A 17,905-nucleotide genomic window follows, 5' to 3' on the forward strand; every position below is an offset into this window, starting at 1 on the left:
ATGCGCCAGGAGGGCTGTGAGGAGGGGAGGGGGCTGGAATGGCGGGTGAGAGGCTGAGGGGGGGTGGCTGTGCTCTGCTCTGCTCCGCTCCCGAGAGGGCAGGGTGTCCTGTAGGCAGGCTCCCCGCACTGCATTTGTTGGTTTATAGGCTACGGTGGAAAGTGTATTAGGCTGAGGTAAGATGTAGACACTATAGAGAGGGAGGTATCGTGCCCTTGGCCTTACAAGCAGTGTGGGCTCTGTGCTGAGCTTGTGAGGATGGCCTGGATATCTGGCACCCTTCTTGAGACTGCTTTCCCATCAGGGTGGCAGCTGATGAGGTTCCTGCCTATATGGTATGGGGATTTAAAGCTGTAAGTCCTCCCTGAACAGCTTGCTGTATTCATGCAAATGCATGGTGTTTTGGGTGTTAGGGGTTCAAAGCTCTGTGAGAAATGATTAGTTCTTTGAAAGAAACAATTTTATTTACATGAGCAGCAGTGGAGAAAGTGGTGTAACAATTTAAGATTGCTGTTAAGGCTGTAGTGCTGTCTGGTTGAGAACTCGGCATCTTCTTGTTTGCAGACCCTGCTTGGAGATTTCCTTGTGTCAGTAGTGTTTCAAGGAAAGCCTTGTAAATTGGACTCTTACATAATGCAACCTAATACATATTAACAGGAGCTTTATTTAACAAAAAAACCCATTTACATTGTTTGTAGAAGTACCCTGAGGTACCTAGATGGAAGGTGCTAAGTGCAGTGTGCTGTTAATAAGCAGAGCTGCATGTCATTTCCAAGCATAGCTGTAGGCAGAATGTAAGACATGTAGCATCTAGGACCTGATCCTGAAAGTATTGTTGAGTTTTGTCCTTGCAGTTTCAAAAGCTGTGATTAAGGTGTGAGGATGGGGCTTTAGACAACATACTTTACCAATAAATGTACCAGACTCTGCAGATTTTTATGACTTTAACATTCTGCAATTGCACCTCTAGATTCTTGTTAAGAAGCGATGAGCTCTGAAGAAGTAAATGCCTTTGTTGATTGAAGACTTGTGTAGCTTTCTCTGTGCTAGAATACCTTATCAGTTAGAAGTAGGATATAATCTTACAAAACAGTGTTTAGGAGCCAGAGGGGGAAAACACAGAAAAAAATCTGAAATGTGTGGTTTTTCATATATGTTGTTGCTCTTCCGGTTACAGGAGGTGCTGAAATAAATATTAAGGCACCTAATCAGTTCTGAATCCACAGAGATTGTCCACAGAGACAATGATCTGTTCAAGGGTCTGGAATAACCATTCCACCTTCTGATAGCTTTCCCATGAGCTCATTTGGAAATGTTTTACTAGTGGAGTAGACTCCCAAGGGAAGGAGTGAAAGTAATCTGTAAAATCGGTCACAAGTAGGTTGTGCAAAGTACTGGGGAACATGCGGTGTGCAACGGTCCTGCTGCTCCTTCACAGTGAACTAAGTGTGACCCAGCGTGACTTTCCTGTTGACCCTATATGTGGTATTCTGTGCAGTGATGCTGAGCTCACAGCAGACTATGTTCCAGGAGATCCCACTGCAAAATCTGGCACATCTTTTCTTTCATCTGATTACTATATACAGTGGGAGAGAATCTGCTGTTGGGCAGACAAGGAATAACCTTTTCATATATTGTTGCTATGCCTTTGGAATTTGTTTGCATTCTAAACAAATATAAGGGTGTCAGTACTAGGGAAAACTTGATGGTAACTCCTAAGTCCTCTTTCACTAACCTGCTGATGGCTGTTGTGAAAATCCTGTGTCAAGGTGAAACCCAAAATTAGGTCCCAGCAAATCTTCCAGGCTCTGAGCACTTAGTTCCTGCAGAGGAAAAATAATAATACAAGAATTAGGTACATTCATACAAAATTTTGTGGAGTTGCCCATTGAGTAGTTACATAATAGAAACTTTTAAGCTGTACAGCAGCACTTGGATCATGTTAGCTGTTCCCAGGTAAAGTGCAGGTGGGATTGTGCAAGAACCTGGCCCTGCTCTATACAGAGGTTGGTGGTGTCTACAAGGAAGAGCTAGCAGCAGTGCTCAATTTTACTATGTGTTACATTCATTTCATCTGGATTAAGGCCTATGAGTGCATTAGTGACCATGATGGGGTAGTTGGAGGCAAATTTGATGACATCTTGGGCTGTGATTTGGCCTTTGTGTAGGAAACTTTAATTCCTCTGAAGCTCAGTGCAACATGTTGTTACCAAGAATGACCTATGGCATTGCTGATCACTCCGTACAGACTTTCAGCTCAGTACCTTAAATTTGGCATTGAAGCAAACAAGATCTTGCCTGGAGGATTGTTGTATGAAATTTCCAAGATTTATGTCGATCCAGTTTCTCGTTCCTCTTTGGATATCACAGGCAATCCCTAGAAAGAGGAAAAAACCTACAGGTCTGTTGACAAAGGCAGAGCTACAAACTAAGACAACCTATGTGCTTTCAGGGCAGCCATGATGATGCTAATGAAAGGCACAGAAACAGGACACCATTCCTGTGGGTGTCGACTGTTTTAGATTATTTGTTGAATTAAGGGATTATATTGGAGCCGATTCTAACTCTGGGAAACATCCCCATGCAGTCCAAGTGGGACCCACAGACAGGACCAGCTCCAGGGAGACTTTAAATCAAGTCTGGACCTGCTCTATTCCTGCTCAGTGAAGTCAGCTCCAGCCACATGGACAGCTGAGTGAAGGTAGGCACTCATGACTGATACTTTGTAGCCTGGAAACAAACTCTGTGATCACTCTGTATCCTTTGGGCTTTAGAATTTTTCTACTTTGGTGCTGTTACCTGTTAAATGTGATTGTCGGCTCAGGTAGGTTTTAATGTAGCTGTTATATATGTCGATTTTGTTGGAAGGTGAAAGGGACTCATAAGCACTGTTAAATCCTTTGACTCTGGGAAATAAAAAAGGACATTTTCAGAAAGGAACTAGAATAGATGGGACTTGCTCACAACTTGCCAACAGTGACAAGCAAATGAATTGACCTGGAAGATCTCTGCGCAATTCCTGCCTAGTGGTTCTGTTTGGTTTCAGCTCATAGAACAGTAAGGGAGTCAGAGCTCAGTCCTTCTGTCTTAAAAATCCAAAATGGAGTTTCAGCTGAAACGCTAGTTTTTAACGGCAATGCTGTTGTAACCCTAAGAGTCCTGGTAAACTCACATTGCTTGATAGGAATCACAAGAGATGTTGGTCCCCAGCCATCCCAGGTAGGTTTTGTTCATACCAGACAGCAATAAGGACAGCTGCTCCTGGAACCAGGTTGCCCATCTTTCACTGGAGAAGTTTTGGAGTTCAGGTCTTAGTTTCAGTAGTACTGTCTTCAGTATTGCATCTCTAACTGGCATGCTGGGTAATGAGGTCAGATTTACCTGTGGTATGAAGAAGAGCAAAACCATCAATATGGCTTGAGGTTCTAGAAGAGGCTATTAAGGGAACATCTGCAGCACTATTGTAACAAAATTAAATATTTTTAGTTGCCCATCCCTATCCAGAGTTTAAGTCTATCTTCTTGGTCACTAGCTTGCCCCTTGCTGAGATCTCTCCTTAATAAAGTTGTCTAATATTTACCACAGCTCCTCTCTGCCTTTCAGCTCTGTTACATGTAGACAACTGCCATTAAATTCAGAGAGCAATGTCAGCTGTACAGCCAAGGCAGTTAATCATGGCATAGACCTTCCCCCAGTACAGTGATGTGGGAGTTGGAGAATACCTGGGATCCGTTAGGACTGACCTGGCGAGCACGCATGTTAAACTGTCTCATGTATCTGTCAACTGTGTTATAGGATCCGCACTCAAGTATTGCCAGGATTGAGAGTGTATCTTCCAGGCTGGTCAATGTTGAGTTAACAGTCAACTGTGCCATCTCTTCTGCGGTATTGAGATCAGGAACTTTAAACTAAGAAGAAACACATGTAAAAAGAGTTGTCCAAGAGCCATGTTTGCTGTTATGTTAAGGCTGTGGCTGGCAAGTGGCTCTAAAGTGAAGTCCTCCACCAGACAGTCAGGGAGAGGGAGTGTTTTTGGGGTACTGCAGATGTTTGTGGACAGTGCTCTTTGAGAAGGAGATAAAAAGTAGGCTATGCCAGGGCAGATCTATATTTCCTTATGGAACAGTGAGGTGGGAATAGGCTGGTGCCACATCTGTTAGGAGGGTGAAAAACCCTTCAGTTTTGTGTAAAGATCCTACCAGGGGAGAATGTCAAGTATGCCCCTGGAAATGGGCTGTTACGTATCAGCAGGAGTTCCTTGCCTGTGAAGTAGTTAGTTAGTTAATTAGCTTAAGTATAGTCTTTACCTTTTAAGCTTTAAGGAGAATATAATAAAACTGCCTGAAAACCTGTAGTTGGTTAACACTTGTTGATTTGATCTGCCAAGGAATATTTTTTTCGATCTTCAGCTTCCATCTGCAATAGCCTTTTCTCTTCCATCTCATCACTTCCAGTTCCTTTTTCCTCCCACCTTTCCCTGCTCTGTCTTGACCATTTTCTTACTGCCTTCTTTTCCACACTAATCCCTTTGGCAGGGATGATTTGGCTGAGACTGTTCATAGGACGTTACCTGCTCCAGTCTTTAAGACTCTAAATCAAACTGCCAAATAATGATTATCAGGTTAAAGGGCTTTAGCTAAGGCTGGCTTGTAATTAGTGCTTAGCTCAATTGTTTGTAAAATTGAATGTATGCTGAGTTTATATGTCTCTCTACCTGTCATACTAGGTAGTAGGTTTTTGTTCCAGGGATTCTGACCCCTTGTATCAGCCCAGACAGTACTGTCTGCTCTCTAGGAGCTTAAATAAAAAGCAGGAAGCTGAGCTGTGTGATGCTGGTGTAAATGCAATATCTTCTTTAGCAAGGTCAAGATGTGGGACATTACCAGACTGAATGTGTTTGCGGGCAGTTGTCTACCTGGTTAAAAGGCAACCTTGTTCTGAAATGTGAATCTGTAAAAGTGGTATTGAAGTAACACTACTGTGTTTTCTTTCTCCTCATATAAAACTGTTTATTTTGCTGAGGGGGGGAAAGGTGCTTTTCTCTAGCTGCTCTGAAAAATTCACACCTAAAGACTTTCATTCAGCACTGTATTCGAGAGCAAAAAGTTATAGAGCGCACCGTGCCAAGGAAGTTAGATGAATCAAGGCTTTCCCCAAACCCTTATGGGTTTCAGATCATGTGTTCTGATACAGTGTCATTCCTCACAGAGTGAGGTAGATTGTAAGAGAATAGGAAATGACATCAAAGCAATGGTAGAGTCTCCAGTTTGCAAGCCTTTTTGAGGCGTTGTTCATAGAGCAGAAGTCTCTCACCATGGCTTTGAAAGAAGTTTCTTGTTTGCTAGAGTGTATGTTCAAAGACAGAGAAAGGTCGCTTTCTGTGATGAAAATGAAGGATTTTTAATATGGCAGCATTTGGCAGGGAATTTGCTAAGCAGAGTGAATGTCTGCAAGACATGCACATCAGCATTTCTCCTTCCAGACCTTCAGCTGCAGAATGAATGGGGATATTTGATTGAGCTGCTGTGGTGCAGATGGCAAATGTTAAGACAGACAACTTGTATTGTTCAAGATTCTGCTGGAAGTTGGATGTGGTAGGCTAAGATGTTTGGTATAGAACACTATGTTTATCTTTTGACTTAACTTCAAGTAAATAGGGAAATTGTGAATTTTCATAATGTTGGTGCTTAAGATTTAGTCTAAGTGTTAGAATGGAAGTTGTCTTTTTCAATGTAACTCCCTTACACACTCTGTGTGTCTGCCTGGTATATTTTCATGGGGTGTGCTTTCAATATCTCTGTAAGGAGTTAATAAACTGGTTTGTGTTTTGAGATTACAGACTTTTTAGTTTAGTTCAACCAGTAGCAACTAGTATATTTGTACCTACTTTATCAGTTTAGTTTAAGTGTCATCAATAAGACTGTCTGAAACAATATGAAACATACCAAGTGGGTTGTTCAACATTACTTTTATTAATGATTGGATGGGTAGTGTCACACATTCTTTAAACAAAATCAGCATTTTAATAAATACTAGTACTGGCTTACAGAGTGTATGAAGTTAAAACATTGTCTAAGGCATGTTTTACAGCTGTACAGGATTTTTTTTTTAGAACATTGTATGAAGAGAAAAATTTTTTTTTTCACATGAAAAGCAGAATTGTTAGATTTTCAAGTTGTATTTGAATTGTTTCAATTCCTGTCTTTGCTGTGAAACCAATATTATACTAACATTTAGATACGTACATCCCAATCAAATATTCATCTAGTAGGATTCAATTCCTGTTCGTCTTACTGCTGTTGTTTTCTTAATGCATTATTTACATTGCTGTAGTTACAGCTTGGTATCATAATGCAGGCAGCTTGAAAGATTAATTCACTATGTCCTCAGGGTGTGCAACTCATTGCTACTGATTAGACTAAACTCAGAATACTAGAATGTATCTGGTATCTTAGTAGACCTGAGCAAATAACTTCTAGTATTTTTGAAGACAAAGTGGAATTTGAAGAATCACTGTCTGGAGGAATTAGGAAAGGCAATTTGATTTTAAAGATGATTTAAAAGAAGTTCCCCTCACCACTCGTAGTGGAATATGCCTCTATATTTCACACATATCCCTGGCTCTTAGCATTGGTTCTGATAACCAGCAACAACAATCAATATCTTTCATCAAAGAGAGGCTATGAAGAGAGAGGCAAGCAGTTGGAATGTGCATTTCAACCCCTGCTGCTGCACATGGGTCATATCTAGTAATCTCTCCCATAGAAACCCAAGCTGATCCCTGCTTTAAGAAATGCAACCACTGTGTGAGCAATCACCTGCATCTTGCCCTTACTGATTATTGTAAATGTAAAGCCCAGGGGCTATCTTATTTTGCTTGGAAGCTGGTGCTAATTTTACTGTTGTTCAGTGCATAGACTAGTAAAACTTACTCCAGCGATGTCTGGGTAAAAGGTTTGAAGTTCATTTAGTTTAGCTACTGAACAGATCTCTCCCAGATTCTTTTGCAACCAGTCTTTGGTCCCAGTTGTTCCATCCTGGCACGCTGATCCTGTAACCAAAATGAATCCCAAGAGTTAAAAGCCACAATGTATACTGAAGGAAGCATCTAGGCAGCCTTCATGTGAATGACTAAATGTCTGCTAACAGAAGAATGGCTAATCTTCTTCCTATTGCAAGTGCAGGGTCTGATCTTCTGCACTCTGATTCACTTCCAGACTGGGGAAATGGTTACACCAAATGGAAATCCTATTTCTCTGCTTATATCATATTAATTCTGTAATATCATACCTGCTTACACCACTATTCCCTGTAGCTTCAAAAGAACTGATTTCCCTTCCTCTTTCACAGGGTTGTCATGAGCTTCCCAGGGTTGTAATGAACAACAGGAGTGACTGAATCTCAGTGTTGGGAAGGTGTGTGATTGTTAGGCGTAAAAATCTTCAATGTTTGGAATACAAAAGATGCTTCATACAAATACTAGTGCTTTACTGGGAACTTACATGTAGGCACCTTACCTGAGTCTGTGAACTGGGCTGTCAGATAGTCCTTCTGAAACTCGTACACATCATGTTTCTTCCTTGCTGACAGCATTGGGTAGACTCCATCAATTGCTGCAATGCTGGGGAACAAACCATATAACAGGTGATTTCCATGTGAGTAAAGCAGCAGAGATGAGTGTAGTGGGATGAGGAGAACAACTTAATACTGACAAACCAAAGGTGCCAGGTGATAGTAGTTGGCTTATAGCAGTGGGTAATCAGTTTTGTTTTCTGCTGGGCCATATAATTAATGGTGTGCTCGAGAAAAAGGATTAATATTTGGTATCTTGTCTACAAGAAAATGTCCCCTTTAGAGCAGAGTCATTGACTGATTTGGTTATACCCAATGATAAACATGAAGGTAAAAAGCAGCTCTTGCCTGATCAATAATTAGTGATGCAAGAGTGACTCCCCTTCTAGCAATACAAAGCTAAAGCAGCTGCAGCCTGGCAGGCAGGCACTTACACAGCTTGGTAGTGTGGGCACGGCATGCTGAGGGGCAGCAGCTCCAGCACTGTCGCGTTCACATAGGGGAGCAGAATGTGCAGTCTGTGCAGCCATGTAGATGTGTCTTCCAGGGACATGTCAGTAATTTGTGGAAAGATGATCTCAGCTGACATCATTAGCATCGTTTCTCGAACTTTAGTGCTTCCTAGGAAATCAGAGCTCTGAGGAAGGAGGAAGAAATTGAAGCAGGTGATGAGCAGAGCTGTTAGAAAGCCTTGAATATTTAAGCTAAGCAGGAAAAGTGGTGAAGGAAAAATTGGCAAAATAACCACAATTTCTCTTCTTTGCTGCTCTCCTCCCCTTCCTTCCTTCCTCTCCTGTTTAACAATAAAAGTTGGAAATATGACCTGACTGTGTCCTTGTTGGGAAGTTGACCTTGGCAATTCAGGTTTTCTTTTGTCAGCAGAGTTGGACAGCAAAGCAAGCCAGGTGCTTGAATTTCCTTTCGTTTACACTCCCACAGCCACCGCTTTTGTTATGGCAGTCAGCAGAGTGGTCACGCTGTGTATAAAGTGAGGCTGCGGCATGCTCAGGCTTCTCAGCTTGGCTTATTGTTAACTTGTATGAACAGCCTTAGCCCAGCAGGACCAGGGCAAGCAGCAGAGTCTCTCTCTTGCTCACTCATAAATAGTTGTTTTAATGGATGCTAACAATTTTAGGCGGCATGGTCCAGAACCTTTCATAAGTCATTAGACTACCACAGATCAGCAGTAGAGAAGCCCTTGCTGTTTACATCCTGGCTTTAGGTCAGAGTGGTGGATGTGCTTCCCAAACTTCCTCAGAGGAGGAACTTTTTACGCTGGTCTAGGCACAGGGGTTAGGCCAGAGTAAGGGCTGGACTGAGATCAAGATCATACTGGAGCAGGAGGAACTCCTCTCTGGCTCATCTTCCAGACTTACTTTGTATCTGGCCATAAGAATCCCAGAGTTGGAAGTCTGAAAGTTCACCTGTGATCTGTTCTCCTCCCCAGGACTCAGTTTTCACAGGCACTTGGGTTACTTACCTTCAGGATGAAAGTGTTGAAGTCCTCTAGGAAGGCACTGAGGGACTGGAGAGGCTCCTCCTTGTTCCCAATTACCTCCAGGACTGTCTGGATGGCTGAGGGGCTGTAGATGGTCTTGCTCTGAACGGTCAGCTGGGCCAGTGCCCCAGCTGAGAAAAGGTCTAGGGAGTCATGCTGCAGAAGACAGAGCATAGAGTGAGGCCTGGAGACCAAGGTGCAGCATTCTCCCCCTGCTCATCTCTCTCAGCCCACCTGAACTTTGACATATAAGGAACATTAACTTCTCTCTGGACAGGGTTTTGGACAACAAGCAGTGTACAGTGTTTACTGGGGTTAAATTTAAAAATAGCTGTTTTCTGCTGCTAGACAGGTGATTTGTGAGAATGTTCTCAGCAGACTGTCTGTAATTTAATATCTGCTCTTTCTGCATCTTATCGGCCACTGCTGTTTTGAGTTTGTCATTGAAATCCTTGTCTTCCTACGGAATTTATATTCTCCTGATGAGATGGTTATCTCCTAGAGGCTGTGCTTTTGACATTATTTTAGCATTGAAACTTAACAAGAAGAAACTTAATGAGGAAAAAAATGGAAGCACATAGGAGACAATGACCAACACAAATAACGAACTAATCCAGTTGAACTCTGTTCCTGTCAGCTTGTTTCACAGCTAAGAATAAAATGCTAGATATTTTGTATCTAGCCCTTACCCCATGAAAATTGCTCTTCAGTGTTGCAAAATCTGAGTATGATCCAAAAGCAGTGAAAAAACCAAAATACTGTATCAGCCATTCTCTGTCTGCTGCAGTGCCCTGTGTGCAGGCGGAGCCTACAAAAGGAAAAGCAAAGCTCAGAAGATACCTAATTTCTTTCACTGAATCGCTGAGGCATGTAATACTGTGAGTCCCCACTGGCAGCGAAAGATATAGCTCATGTTGCAAGCTCCCTGGGGGATTCATATCCTAGCTGACAGGGAATGAGGGGGTCATTTAGCCTTTGAGCTTACTGGGGTTGCCAGATTCCTGCAATGTCAGCATGTTCTAGTCTCATTCTTGATACAGCTTTTGCTTTTTGACCTCAGCTGTCTGTGCCATCTGAGAGAGGTTTCAGGCCTCCAGGGAGAAGGGGGATATCTTTCTCTGACCAATGTGAGCTGAAGGGCTAAGCAGCAGGCTGAGGAGCAAGGGAGGACTCTGTTAGGAATTAGCAGGAGATTCAGCACATTTATCCTCCAGGGAAGCAGTTTATCCAAAGGTAGAGACACTTCTCTGTCTGACTTCAGGGGACCCTGAAGGCCTTGCATTGGTTAGGCATTTAACTGTCAGATTGCTAAAATGATAAAATGACTTTCTCACAGAAAGAACAGGTCTGCATGTCACTGGAAATCAAGGATGTTTTATGAGGTGGCTGAATCTTTCCACCTTTCCGTGTTCCTGTATACCTGGAAACAAGCAGGCCCAGACATTTCTTACCTGAGTTCTGCAGTTGGAACTGAAGAACTCTCTTTATGAAGGAGTAGATCTGCTCTGGATTCTCATAGGGCCCCTGGGCTTTGTGTTCGTTCAGAATCTTCACTCTGCAGGACATGGAATAGTCAGGGTAAGCCAGCCGCAACCAAGTAATCCACAGCCACTGGGACAGAATCAGCAGAGCTCTCTATCAGTGAGTGGAGAGGAGTTAGGACTGCATTCAGGGGATGTTTCTACTCCCTTGATGCCAGGGAACAGACACTTCAATTGGAGTGTGACCAGAACTGCTTGTTCAGGGCACTAGGCTCTTTGGTTGGTTTTATGTGGATTTGCAGGTGTATGGGAGTGAATCAGAGTGTCTGCTTAGGGTTGTCTGTGACCTGAAATGTGACACTGCAGTGGCAACCAAGTAAGATCGTGATGGTATTCACCAAATGAGAATCTCAGGTTGGGCACGGGGTGTTTGAGATAGTGGAAGCTGCTCTCCTCACCCAGCGGTTAGGCTCTCATCTTTACAGGCAAAGAGGGACGTAAGAAGAGTGTCACTGAAATGGTCGTGGCCTTGATACTTACATGGCTGCAAGAGAGTTGCATGTCATGTCACTGGGTAAGAAGCCGAGATTCTGTGCATTGAGGCTGCTTAGGAAGAGGCCAAGCCTTCCTTGAAACCAGGCAACATAGTCCTCAGTAGAGAAGAGCTCAAATACTGTGCTTAAGTGACAAAAGATCTGCCCCAGGATGAATTGTCTCACATCACCGTGAGGAAGCCGAGAGAGATTATGCTTCAAACAAAAAGAAAAAACATCATTAAAAGCGTATATTGCAGCTAGTATTAAAGGATGCAGGTGGGACTGGTAAAAAGGAGTCAAACTGAGAGCCAAGAAGTACACAGCAGTTCTGAGAGAACCCTACTGGAGTCTCAAGACAAGATGGTTTAATTAATTTAATTTGCAAATGTGAAGATTGCTGCTGTGTGTGCGGTTTTGGTGGTTTGTCTGCTCACTTGCATGTGTAGCTGCAGTGACTGTGTGTCCAGGGCTCACCTCTTCCTGGGCAGTTAAGGGTGCATGTGCACAAACCACCCGTGTATCCTGCTGATCTCCAGCATGTGGCCTACGGGTACAGGCTCCTGGGGATCCTCTGAGCATGCTCATGGCTATAGGTAGTGAAGGATACAGGGCTCTTATTGTTTGACCAGGGAGACCATAATACGATGCCTGCACAATGACTCCTTCATTCTTTTCCTGAGACTTGTTAGCCTTTGTGACAACACTGAAGTTCATGAAGGGTTAAAGAGTGGCAGTGTTGCAAGAATCTGTTTCCCTTCCAGGACGGGAGCCAGACTAATTAAAAGTTGTGGCTTCTTCCTACACCTGGAACCTCAGCTCCCATATCAGTATGCACTTCATGTGTAAACTGTTTTATTCCAGCCTCTTGAACAGGAGGTGGAGTTGCTACCTGCTTTGCAGCTGCATTGAATGCATCCATGAAATCCCCAATGGTGTGAGAGTTCAGAGAGCTGAAGACTTTGCCTGCTTTGTCCACGTCACGCAGGACATCGCTAGTCAGTGTGTAAGCTGCCAGTTGCTCTGGGCTGAGTCCTGCCACAGCGTCAACCTGTGAAATCAAATGTTAAAATTACTGGCCTTGCCTTATGGCAGCAAGTATTTGCTAGCTGTGAAAGGCTGTCAGGCAGGATTTGGCGCTCGCACTGGGCTCTGTCTTGCAGAGTTACTTACAATACTGAAATCGGCGTTCATGTCAGTCAGGTCTCTGTATGTAGCCAAGGAGCTGAAGGAGCCCAGATTTGTTCGTAGCCAACCCAGGCTTCCCCAGGTGTTCTCAATGCATGGGCCACCTTTTAAACAAAGCATAATTCAAGGGTGATATAACCAGTCCCCTGGTTCTCCCGTGGGAATAGCGTGACTGTGTTGATACAGGAGTTGCCCAGAATGTCTGGGTGCCTAAATCTCTCAGTGATATTGGCAGCACTGAAGTGACAAAAGCCCAATGTGTACCTTTAGACCTGTAAGTATACCTGGTAAGGCAATAGTGTTCCCATACCTTTTGGCAAAGGCATAGGGATCAGAATGTTAAATTTGGGAGATTCTCAGATATTGTGGTAATGGCAGTCAGAGAGGTACCAGTGATGGTCCAGTTTTCAGCTGGTGAGCTGCCACTGCAGTGAGGGGTGATGATTAACACCAGGGCTTGTCCTAGCCTTAAGGAGAAACACAGCTGCTTCTGCAGACACTTTTGTTCCTCTGCTCACTGTGATAAGTTATAGGGCAAAAAGCAGTTGACATCTTCCAAATTTAATTGGATTTTCTTTTTCATGGGTGTGATACAGTCAGCATCCCATAATTTTGTGAGTATCTTACTGCCTCTGACAGAGATGCAGGGAAACTACAGGAGGGAGAGAGTGTGGGACACCTTCAGCATACCTCCTTGAGAAGCCTTAGCAGACAGGTAACTCTTTGCAAAGCTGTAAACATCCTGTTGGCTAGTGGGGGACATCTGTTGAAAGCTGCCTTCTAAGCCACTCATTCTGTGAGAGAAGGGAAAGCAGGAGGTTCAGTATAGCAGTAAAGCCTTGGTTTTGGTGACTGAAATCACCAAAAGTTTGTAACGTGTTTGCACACAAGAAGTCTGCAATCTATGCCCTGTTTTCTGAATGGTAATCAAACTTCTTTTTTTAGATGCATTTACGTTGTTAAACAAGCGTCATTATGCCAAAATTATAGTTGGATAAAGATGACACAGCACTGGTCAGAAACTGGAGCTGTGGAGAATGTAGCTGCTGGGAGTGAAAATGGGAAGGAAGGGTGAGCCTGGGATTTTAAGAGCCACCATGTAATTTTGTTTCTGCATTCAGACAGGATCAAGCAGGGCAATGGGAATTCTCTGGCTATGTGCAAAAGCTGAAGTGAAAAGTCGAAGTGAATGCAGGCAATGGAGTACTCACATAACTTGGTATATTCTACAAGGTATGTTCCTTGGGATAGCTGCAAGGGCAGATGCATTTATGCTGCCCAGCCAGAAGCTGAGCTTATTCTGGAACCAGTCCTTATACTGGGAGATGCTAAAAGTAGTGAGCTGACCTCGCAGTTTGCGAAAGATTGTGCTGAACATGGCATCCCGGACTTGCAGGTTTGCCAGAGATGGTAAGCCATGCTGCAAAACAAAGCAAGTAAGAACACAAGTCAGGTATGAGCAGAAGCTGTTTCCCAGCTCTTGTTGTAGCAAGTGTGTATGTCTGGGTGTAATAAAGCATTTGACATGGGAACCAGCTCTGGGAAGATACTCCCTAGTTCCGTATGGGCTGAAACCCAGTAGTTTCTGCAGACACTGTGTTCTGAAACAACATCCCCATGACCAGGTTGTGTTTCCCTGCAAATCCAGAGCAAGGATTGGTATCTCACCTGAGAAGCAGTGGCCACAAATTCGGTAACAAAGGCAGAGATGTCCAGTGCTGGCCTGCTCTCCAGGGAGGCCAAGAGGGTTTCAACCATGCTGGTATCATCCAGGACTCCAGGGTCAAAAAATACATGGGCAAGCTGGGTAATGGTGAGATTATCCCTTACGTCAAACTGTAAAACCAATGGGACATGATCAGAGAGAAGTAAAATATTGCTAACAGGTGGACACCTAAGCCATATTGTTGGCTGGATTCCCCGTGTTGGGAAGAAGACCTGCTGTGGCTGGAACATTGTCTATTTACTGAATCAGATCATCTAGGAGCGTGCTCGGCCTTATGAATGCAAGGAGCTGTAGCAGAGTAGGATGCCAAACCTGAGCAAAGGCAAAGCTCTCAGATCTGAGTCAGAAAACAAACTAACCCCACTGAAATCAGTCATTAATCTGGTGAAATCTTCATAATGAGCATTTGCTGCAAATGCCCCCAAGTTCTTCTGTAGCCAATCCAGACTTGTTTCCTGTCCTGAAGCACATGCAGAACCTACAGCATAGGAGAACAAGACAGTGTCACTCGCCTTCCCTCGTGGTTTGCTAGAATGCACAGAAATGCTGAAAACTCATTTTAAATTTTGGCTCACGTTACCTGTTGTGGTGTGTTGGCTTTCAAGGAAGGTCAGCAAAGCACTACAGATGCCTTGCTGATTCATGGGCAACAGGGACATGTATGCCTGGCTCAAGGAGGATACACTGTGGAGGCAAATAACATGGGAAATATTTAGTTCCTGCTTTCCAGCTGGTGCCATGATACTATAGATGGGAGAGATGTTGCTCCAGCATGAACAGAGTTTCACAAAAGGAAAGCGAGGAAGAGAAAGGGAAAGCTTGTTATGAAATGGCACATTGCTTCATTTCTTAGTGGCTGTGATCTCTATGTGAAAGATTGGACTGCCAAGGGCATTTGAGAGATCTGTGCCCCAGGGCAGGATTAGCTCTGTGCAGATGTTTGTCTAGGCTGTTGTCAAAAGTCCTTAGAGACTGTGATGGTACAGCCACCCCTAGTGATCTCTTTGTGTGCTTCATGAATCCCTTAACCCCCTGAACAGCTCATTAAGTGGGTAATTAGCCTCACTTGCTGTGTTGCCAAATTAATTTCAGAGTGTTTTCTGAACAGCCAGTATAAACTGCTAGACCTAAACCATTTGCTATAGTTACAGATGCAAAAGGCAGAGCTGTGTTATGCCAGCCTGTGAGAATAAAGTTGCGCCAGAAAAGGGAAATTCAAGACAAGTTTGGAAGCGTCTGTTGTCTGTTCTGGGCCCAACCCTGCTGTTTGTTTTCCCGCGTCTTTCCTGGGTCGAAGCAGGACTGTTGTTGGCAGCATGGTCTTCCATGCTTTGTGTAGCCCAGACGTGACTGTCTGTGCGGTTTCCTTCCACTGCTGCCCTTTGGAGTTTATTTCTCAGCTTAATCTATTTCATTAGCCAGGATATTTCCTCTTGTCTCTTCCTGATATTTTTTCATCTTACTGCTCCTAGTTGCACTATTTCACAAACAAGTAAAATCTATTTAATATAAATCATAAATGACTTTGTACTGTATTAGAAAATGTTTTATTTGCTTTTGCACAGTTTTACTCAAAGGAACGAAGGTCTGACCCTGCCTGTTTTCTTTACCTGATGGAGCATTTCTGTAAATGATGATCTCTTGCACAGATGATCTTTAGCACAGTGCTGCTTTGGTGATTCCTTGCTCTTTCCTGACAACCCAGTAAAGTACTTTGCACACAGTAAAGAGGATGCTTCCCTTGTTTACTTACAGAGCTCTGAAACTGTCGCAACCAGAAATGTGGGATAGGAAGAGTTTGGTGTCCTCCTTTCCAGCACTTGGCAGTAGCAGAGCAAGTCTTGCAAGCAAACGAGTCCATTCAGCAGGGCTGAAAGCTGGAAATTCTGCCTTAATGTCTCCGGTGAACTGGGTGAGCATCTTTTTCCTCACATCATTATTCTTAATAGTGGTTATGGCCAGCTGAAAGAGAGCGGTAATGAGCATCAGTGAGAAGGCGGGATTAAAAAGGGACCCAGTGCAAAGCCACAGGTAGTAGCATTGTAGGAAATGATTCTGAGCAAGTCCCAGTGACAGGAGGATGCATTCTAGGGATGTCCTGTGAACCTGCAATATAGGAAGCCAACTCCAAGGGATAGCTATCAGTCTCCACAGGTGTCCCTGAATGGTGCAGGGACACTGCCACTCCAGGGCTCACTGAAGGCACTGCATACTAACTGCACGCTGGCCTCTTGTGACCACTCAAGCACAGGCAGATGCGTGTCTCGGGTGAGAAGTGGCTGTGAGGATCAGCTTCCTCCACAGGGCCACAGAGCGCAGATCATGAGGTTCAGTAGTTCTGCTTGGCACAACCTCAGTGTTGCCATGAGCATGCGCTTGAGTGTCAGCTAAGTCTTGGGCACTGGTATTTAAATACTTTGGGCCAAACAGCCATGATGAGAGGTTGTACATGATATGCTTTGTTGCAGTTGTTCATACTTTGAGACAAAAGCACAGAAACTGTCTTTGAGCTTGTCTTTAAGATTCTGGATAGCTGAAGTGTATACTGCATGGGTTTACGCTGGACTTGCAGTGTCAATATACCCCTACCTGGGCTGCCTCTCTGTTGAACTGGTCTAAATACTGATAGATTTCCTCTGATGGTTTCTTGTGTAGTTTTGCAAGGATCTGACACATCTCCTCTTCCTCATTCATGGCATCGGATGAAAGCGTCAGGGATGCTAGTTGTGGTGGGGATAACTTGTCCAAGGCATCCATCTGTAGAAAGGGACACAAAACAGATGGCAACCTTTTTAAGCATGTGAGAGTGATTTGTAAATGCTAGTGCTTCCAAGAAGACTCAGAACAAATCTGCAAGTCTGGAATATCCACAGGACTTGTAAAGTCCTTTTTCCATCAGGATGTGTAATATCCTATTTCTGAATATTACTGTAGCTCTGCAAGTGCCACTAGCCAGTGAAAAGCAGTAAATATGTTTGTGATAGTTGGACACTAATGCCAGAGTATTTTTTACGGAATATGACCCATCACCTCCCATGCTGCATGGACCATAAAGGCATTGCAAATATTGGCAAAGTAGTGTGTTTCATGGTGGAATACCACCATGTTCTCACAGTGAATGCTAGTGGAAAAAAAAAATAATTAAAAATACTTACTCCCACAAAGTGTTTGTTCCAAGTGATTAAGTCCTGATACTCAGCATATTTGCTAAAATTTCCAAGATTTACTTCCAGCCAGTTCTGAGTAGTTTGGGTTGCACTGCCACATGCAACACCTGGAAAAATAATGACACTGGGAATGCTGTGGACTGCATATTCCTCCCTGACTTCCGACTAGAAACCTTAGTCACTCTTGCAAATTCCCGTTAAACCTTTGTAGATAGCAGAATACTTTGATTTCACATTTGTATGAGAGACCAGAATCTTCATTATTAAGCAATAACATTCTTGTGCTGTTGTCTAAATTTGGCTTGCTTATCGTTAACTGTGTTGGGCAACCTAATATTGTGGCTGCCAATGGTTAAACTTACTAGTGAGCCGTCAAAAATACAGGAGGAGCTGTGAGAATCCCATCAGTAAGAGGAAAAGGCCATAATGTTGGAGCAACAATGTAAGTTTATGCTTCCTTTCCCTTTCTTGTCATTAAGAGCATCTCAGACATTACTGCAGGAATTCCTGCTGCTTCTCAAGCCCAGAGTGTGCTGGAAAACTTTCAGAGGACATTCCCAAATTAGGGCTTTTTATGCCATTACCTGATTTCACTTTTGTTCTCAAGAAGGTTTTACAGAATCCAACAACGTAGAGAGTGTTTTCTGTGGGGATGCCAGCGTAGATTTTGTTGAAACCCTTCAACCTGCAGGAGGGAATGTTGGGATGGTCATGGGAAGTATTTTAATTTAATCAAATCA

The 17,905-nt window shown here is 43.5% G+C and overlaps 1 protein-coding gene across 12 annotated transcripts in view; it reads left to right on the plus strand.

Moving 5' to 3' along the window:
• MSLN (mesothelin) overlaps positions 1 to 17,905 on the plus strand; it is a 77,896-nt gene that overhangs the window by 147 nt on the left and 59,844 nt on the right. For 8 of the 12 annotated variants that reach the window (XM_054843658.1, XM_054843661.1, XM_054843664.1 and 5 more), the window contains exons 2-3: positions 2,588 to 2,701; positions 15,754 to 15,910. The gene's annotated coding sequence lies outside the window, so the exon portion shown is untranslated. Of the gene's footprint in view, positions 1 to 25; positions 46 to 2,587; positions 2,702 to 15,753; positions 15,911 to 17,905 lie in introns of those variants that run through there. The other 4 variants (XM_054843666.1, XM_054843667.1, XM_054843660.1 and 1 more) reach the window with 3 other exon arrangements.

This window comes from Grus americana, chromosome 15, assembly GCF_028858705.1.
Source record: "Grus americana isolate bGruAme1 chromosome 15, bGruAme1.mat, whole genome shotgun sequence".
NCBI classification, from domain to species: Eukaryota; Metazoa; Chordata; class Aves; order Gruiformes; family Gruidae; genus Grus; species Grus americana.